Raw genomic sequence first — 7,093 nt, forward strand, 5'->3', positions numbered from 1 at the left:
CATGTTGACTATACACATTTTGTTCCTCTCGTTATAAGCTTTCGAATGAGGTATAAGGTTTATCTATAATTAGGGGCTAAAGGGTCGCAGCAGTCCATTCCATTATTCAAAATATCCATTTCATTATTCAAAATTGGCTATTTCTTAATTTTCACGCGTATTTCGACATTTAAGTCCTCTAATATGCGTTGCTGAACATGTTGACTATATACATTTTGTTCCTCTCGTTATAAGCTTTCGAATGAGGTAGAAGGTTTATCTATAATTAGGGGCTAAAGGGTCGCAGCAGTCCATTCCATTATTCAAAATATCCATTTCATTATTCAAAATTGGCTAATTTCTTAATTTTCAAACGTATTTCGACATTTAAGTCCTCTAATATGCGTTGTTGAACATGTTGACTATATACATTTTGTTCCTCTCGTTATAAGCTTTCGAATGAGGTATAAGGTTCATCTATAATTAGGGGATAAAGGGTCGCAGTAGTCCATTCCATTATTCAAAATATCCATTTCATTATTCAAAATTGGCTATTTCTTAACTTTCACGCGTATTTCGACATTTAAGTCCTCTAATATGCGTTGCTTAACACGTTGACTATATACATTTTGTTCCTTTCGTTATAAGCTTTCGAATGAGGTATAATGTTTATCTATAATTAGGGGCTAAAGGGTCGCAACAGTCCATTCCATTATTCAAAATATCCATTTCATTATTCAAAATTGGCTATTTCTTAACTTTCAAACGTATTTCGACATTTGAGTGCTCTAATATGCGTTGCTGAACATGTTGACTATATACATTTTGTTCCTCTCGTTATAAGCTTTCGAATGAGGTATAAGGTTTATCTATAATTAGGGGATAAAGGGTCGCAGCAGTCCATTCCATTATTCAAAATATCCATTTCATTATTCAAAATTGGCTATTTCTTAATTTTCACGCGTATTTCGACATTTAGGTCCTCTAATATGCGTTGCTGAACATGTCGACTATATACATTTTGTTCCTTTCGTTATAAGCTTTCGAATGAGGTATAAAGTTTATCTATAATTAGGGACTAAAGGGTCGCAGCAGTCCATTCCATTATTCAAAATATCCATTTCATTATTCAAAATTGGCTATTTCTTATCTTCCATGCGTATTTCGACATTTAAGTCCTCTAATATGCGTTGCTGAACATGTTGACTATATACATTTTGTTCCTCTCGTTATAAGCTTTCGAATGACGTATAAGGTTTATCTATAATTAGGAGCTAAAAGATCGCAGCAGTCCATTCCATTATTCAAAATATCCATTTCATTACTAGTATTCAAAATTGACTATTTCTTAATTTTCACGCGTATTTCGATACTTAAGTCCTTCGTTACTCCTCTAATATGCGTTGCGGAACATGTCGATTATATACATTGTGTGTTCCTCTCGTTATAAGCTTTCGAATGAGGTATAAGGTTTATCTATAATTAGGGGCTAAAGGGTCGCAGCAGTCCATTCCATTATTCAAAATATCCATTTCATTATTCAAAATTGGCTATTTTTTAATTTTCACTCGTATTTCGACATTTAAGTGCTCTAATATGCGTTGCAGAACATGTTGACTATATACATTTTGTTTCTTTCGTTATAAGCTTTCGAATGAGGTATAAAGTTTATCTATAATTAGGGGCTAAAGGGTCGCAGTAGTCCATTCCATTATTCAAAATATCCATTTCATTATTCAAAATTGGCTATTTCTTAACTTTCACGCGTATTTCGACATTTAAGTCCTCTAATATGCGTTGCTGAACATGTTGACTATATACATTTTGTTCCTTTCGTTATAAGCTTTCGAATGAGGTATAAGGTTTATCTATAATTAGGGGCTAAAGGGTCGCAACAGTCCATTCCATTATTCAAAATATCCATTTCATTATTCAAAATTGGCTATTTCTTAACTTTCAAACGTATTTCGACATTTAAGTGCTCTAATATGCGTTGCTGAACATGTTGACTATATACATTTTGTTCCTCTCGTTATAAGCTTTCGAATGAGGTATACGGTTTATTTATAATTAGGGGCTAAAGGGTCACAGCAGTCCATTCCATTATTCAAATTATCCATTTCATTATTCAAAATTGGCTATTTCTTAATTTACAAACGTATTTCGACATTTAAGTGCTCTAATATGCGTTGCGGAACATGTTGACTATATACATTTTGTTTCTCTAGTAATAAGCTTTCGAATGAGGTATAAGGTTTATCTATAATTAGAGGCTAAAGGGTCGCAGCAGTCCATTCCATTATTCAAAATATCCATTTCATTATTCAAAATTGGCTATTTCTTAACTTTCATGCGTATTTCGACATTTAAGTCCTCTAATATGCGTTGCGGAACATGTTGACTATATACATTTTGTTCCTCTCGTTATAAGCTTTCGAATGAGGTATAAGGTTTATCTATAATTAGGGGCTAAAAGATCGCAGCAGTCCATTCCATTATTCAAAATATCCATTTCATTACTAGTATTCAAAATTGACTATTTCTTAATTTTCACGCGTATTTCGATACTTAAGTCCTTCGTTACTCCTTTAATATGCGTTGCGGAACATGTCGATTATATACATTGTGTGTTCCTCTCGTTATAAGCTTTCGAATGAGGTATAAGGTTTATCTATAATTAGGGGCTAAAGGGTCGCAGCAGTCCATTCCATTATTCAAAATATCCATTTCATTATTCAAAATTGGCTATTTTTTAATTTTCACTCGTATTTCGACATTTAAGTGCTCTAATATGCGTTGCAGAACTTGTTGACTATATACATTTTGTTTCTTTCGTTATAAGTTTCGAATGAGGTATAAGGTTTATCTATAATTAGGGGCTAAAGGGTCGCAGTAGTCCATTCCATTATTCAAAATATCCATTTCATTATTCAAAATTGGCTATTTCTTAACTTTCACGCGTATTTCGACATTTAAGTCCTCTAATATGCGTTGCTGAACATGTTGACTATATACATTTTGTTCCTTTCGTTATAAGCTTTCGAATGAGGTATAAGGTTTATCTATAATTAGGGGCTAAAGGGTCGCAACAGTCCATTCCATTATTCAAAATATCCATTTCATTATTCAAAATTGGCTATTTCTTAACTTTCAAACGTATTTCGACATTTGAGTGCTCTAATATGCGTTGCTGAACATGTTGACTATATACATTTTGTTCCTCTCGTTATAAGCTTTCGAATGAGGTATAAGGTTTATCTATAATTAGGGGATAAAGGGTCGCAGCAGTCCATTCCATTATTCAAAATATCCATTTCATTATTCAAAATTGGCTATTTCTTAATTTTCACGCGTATTTCGACATTTAGGTCCTCTAATATGCGTTGCTGAACATGTCGACTATATACATTTTGTTCCTTTCGTTATAAGCTTTCGAATGAGGTATAAAGTTTATCTATAATTAGGGGCTAAAGGGTCGCAGCAGTCCATTCCATTATTCAAAATATCCATTTCATTATTCAAAATTGGCTATTTCTTATCTTTCATGCGTATTTCGACATTTAAATCCTCTAATATGCGTTGCGGAACATGTTGACTATATACATTTTGTTCCTTTCGTTACAAGCTTTCGAATGAGGTAAAAAGTTAATCTATAATTAGGGGTTAAAGGGTCGCAGCAGTCCATTCCATTATTTAAAATATCTATTTCATTATTAAAAATTGGCTATTTCTTAACTTTCAAACGTATTTCGACATTTAAGTGGTCTAATATGCGTTGCTGAACATGTTGACAATATACATTTTGTTCCTCTCGTTATAAGCTTTCGAATGAGGTATAAGGTTTATTTATAATTAGGGGCTAAATGGTCGCAGCAGTCCATTCCATTATTCAAATATCCATTTCATTATTCAAAATTGGCTATTTCTTAATTTTCAAACGTATTTCGACATTTAAGTGCTTTAAGGCGGAACATGTTGACTATATACATTTTGTTCCTTTCGTTATAAGCTTTTGAATGAGGTATAAAGTTTATCTATAATTAGGGGCTAAAGGGTCGCAGCAGTCCATTCCATTATTCAAAATATCCATTTCATTATTCAAAATTGGCTATTTCTTAACTTTCATGCGTATTTCGACATTTAAGTCCTCTAATATGCGTTGCGGAACATGTTGACTATATACATTTTGTTCCTTTCGTTATAAGCTTTCGAATGAGGTAAAAAGTTTATCTATAATTAGGGGCTAAAGGGTCGCAGTAGTCCATTCCATTATTCAAAATATCCATTTCATTATTCAAAATTGGCTATTTCTGATCTTTCAAACGTATTTCGACATTTAAGTGCTCTAATATGCGTTCCTGAACATGTTGACTATATACATTTTGTTCCTCTCGTTATAAGCTTTTGAATGAGGTATAAAGGTTATCTATAACAAGGGGCTAAAGGGTCGCAGCAGTCCATTCCATTATTCAAAATATCCATTTCATTATTCAAAATTGGCTATTTCTTGATTTCCACTCGTATTTCGACATTTAAGTCCTCTAATATGCGTTGCGAAACATGTTGACTATACACATTTTGTTCCTCTCGTTATAAGCTTTCGAATGAGGTATAAGGTTTATCTATAATTAGGGGCTAAATGGTCGCAGCAGTCCATTCCATTATTCAAAATATCCATTTCATTATTCAAAATTGGCTATTTCTTAATTTTCACGCGTATTTCGATTTTTAAGTCCTCTAATATGCGTTGCTGAACATGTTGACTATATACATTTTGTTCCTCTCGTTATAAGCTTTCGAATGAGGTATAAGGTTTATCTATAATTAGGGGCTAAAGGGTCGCAGCAGTCCATTCCATTATTCAAAATATCCATTTCATTATTCAAAATTGGCTATTTCTTAATTTTCACGCGTATTTCGACATTTAAGTCCTCTAATATGCGTTGCTGAACATGTTGTCTATATACATTTTGTTCCTCTCGTTATAAGCTTTCGAATGAGGTATAAAGTTTATCTATAATTAGGGGCTAAAGGGTCGCAGCAGTCCATTCCATTATTCAAAATATCCATTTCATTATTCAAAATTGGCTATTTCTTAATTTTCACGCGTATTTCGACATTTAAGTCCTCTAATATGCGTTGCTGAACATGTTGACTATATACATTTTGTTCCTCTCGTTATAAGCTTTCGAATGAGGTATAAGGTTTATCTATAATTAGGAGAAAAAGGGTCGCAGCAGTCCATTCCATTATTCAAAATATCCATTTCATTATTCAAAATTGGCTATTTCTTAATTTTCACGCGTATTTCGACATTTAGGTCCTCTAATATGCGTTGCTGAACATGTCGACTATTTATATTTTGTTCTTTTCGTTATAAGCTTTCGAATGAGGTATAAAGTTTATCTATAATTAGGGGCTAAAGGGTCGCAGCAGTCCATTCCATTATTCAAAATATCCATTTCATTATTCAAAATTGGCTATTTCTTATCTTTCATGCGTATTTCGACTTTTAAGTCCTCTAATATGCGTTGCTGAACATGTTGACTATATACATTTGTTCCTCTCGTTATAAGCTTTCGAATGAGGTATAAGGTTTATCTATAATTAGGGGATAAAGGGTCGCAGCAGTCCATTCCATTATTCAAAATATCCATTTCATTATTCAAAATTGGCTATTTCTTAATTTTCACGCGTATTTCGACATTTAAGTCCTCTAATATGCGTTGCTGAACATGTTGACTATATACATTTTGTTCCTCTCGTTATAAGCTTTCGAATGAGGTATAAGGTTTATCTATAATTAGGGGATAAAGGGTCGCAGAAGTCCATTCCATTATTCAAAATATCCATTTCATTATTCAAAATTGGCTATTTCTTAATTTTCACGCGTATTTCGACATTTAAGTCCTCTAATATGCATTGCTGAAGATGTCGACTATATACATTTTGTTCCTTTCGTTATAAGCTTTCGAATGAGGTATAAAGTTTATCTATAATTAGGGGATAAAGGGTCGCAGCAGTCCATTCCATTATTCAAAATATCCATTTCATTATTCAAAATTGGCTATTTCTTAATTTTCACGCGTATTTCGACATTTAAGTCCTCTAATATGCGTTGCTGAACATGTTGACTATATACATTTTGTTCCTCTCGTTATAAGCTTTCGAATGAGGTATAAGGTTTATCTATAATTAGAAGCTAAAGGGTCGCAGCAGTCCATTCCATTATTCAAAATATCCATTTCATTATTCAAAATTGGCTATTTCTTAATTTTCACGCGTATTTCGACATTTAAGTCCTCTAATATGCGTTGCTGAACATGTTGACTATATACATTTTGTTCCTTTCGTTATAAGCTTTCGAATGAGGTAGAAGGTTTATCTATAATTAGGGGCTAAAGGGTCGCAGCAGTCCATTCCATTATTCAAAATATCCATTTCATTATTCAAAATTGGCTTTTTCTTAATTTTCACGCGTATTTCGACATTTAAGTCCTCTAATATGCGTTGCTGAACATGTTGACTATATACATTTTGTTCCTCTCGTTATAAGCTTTTGAATGAGGTATAAGGTTTATCTATAATTAGGGGATAAAGGGTCGCAGCAGTCCATTCCATTATTCAAAATATCCATTTCATTATTCAAAATTGGCTATTTCTTAATTTTCACGCGTATTTCGACATTTAAGTCCATCTAATATGCGTTGCTGAACATGTCGACTATATACATTTTGTTCCTTTCGTTATAAGCTTTCGAATGAGGTATAAAGTTTATCTATAATTAAGGGCTAAAGGGTCGCAGCAGTCCATTCCATTATTCAAAATATCCATTTCATTATTCAAAATTGGCTATTTCTTAACTTTCATGCGTATTTCGACATTTAAGTCCTCTAATATGCGTTGCGGAACATGTTGACTATATACATTTTGTTTCTTTCGTTATAAGCTTTCGAATGAGGTAAAAAGTTTATCTATAATTAGGGGCTAAAGGGTCGCAGCAGTCCATTCCATTATTCAAAATATCCATTTCATTATTCAAAATTGGCTAACATGTTTTACCCCGTCACATTATTTATGTATGTGTCTGTCCCAAGTCAGGAGTCTGTAATTT

Source organism: Mytilus galloprovincialis, chromosome 14 (assembly GCF_965363235.1).
Source record: "Mytilus galloprovincialis chromosome 14, xbMytGall1.hap1.1, whole genome shotgun sequence".
NCBI classification, from domain to species: domain Eukaryota; kingdom Metazoa; phylum Mollusca; class Bivalvia; order Mytilida; family Mytilidae; genus Mytilus; species Mytilus galloprovincialis.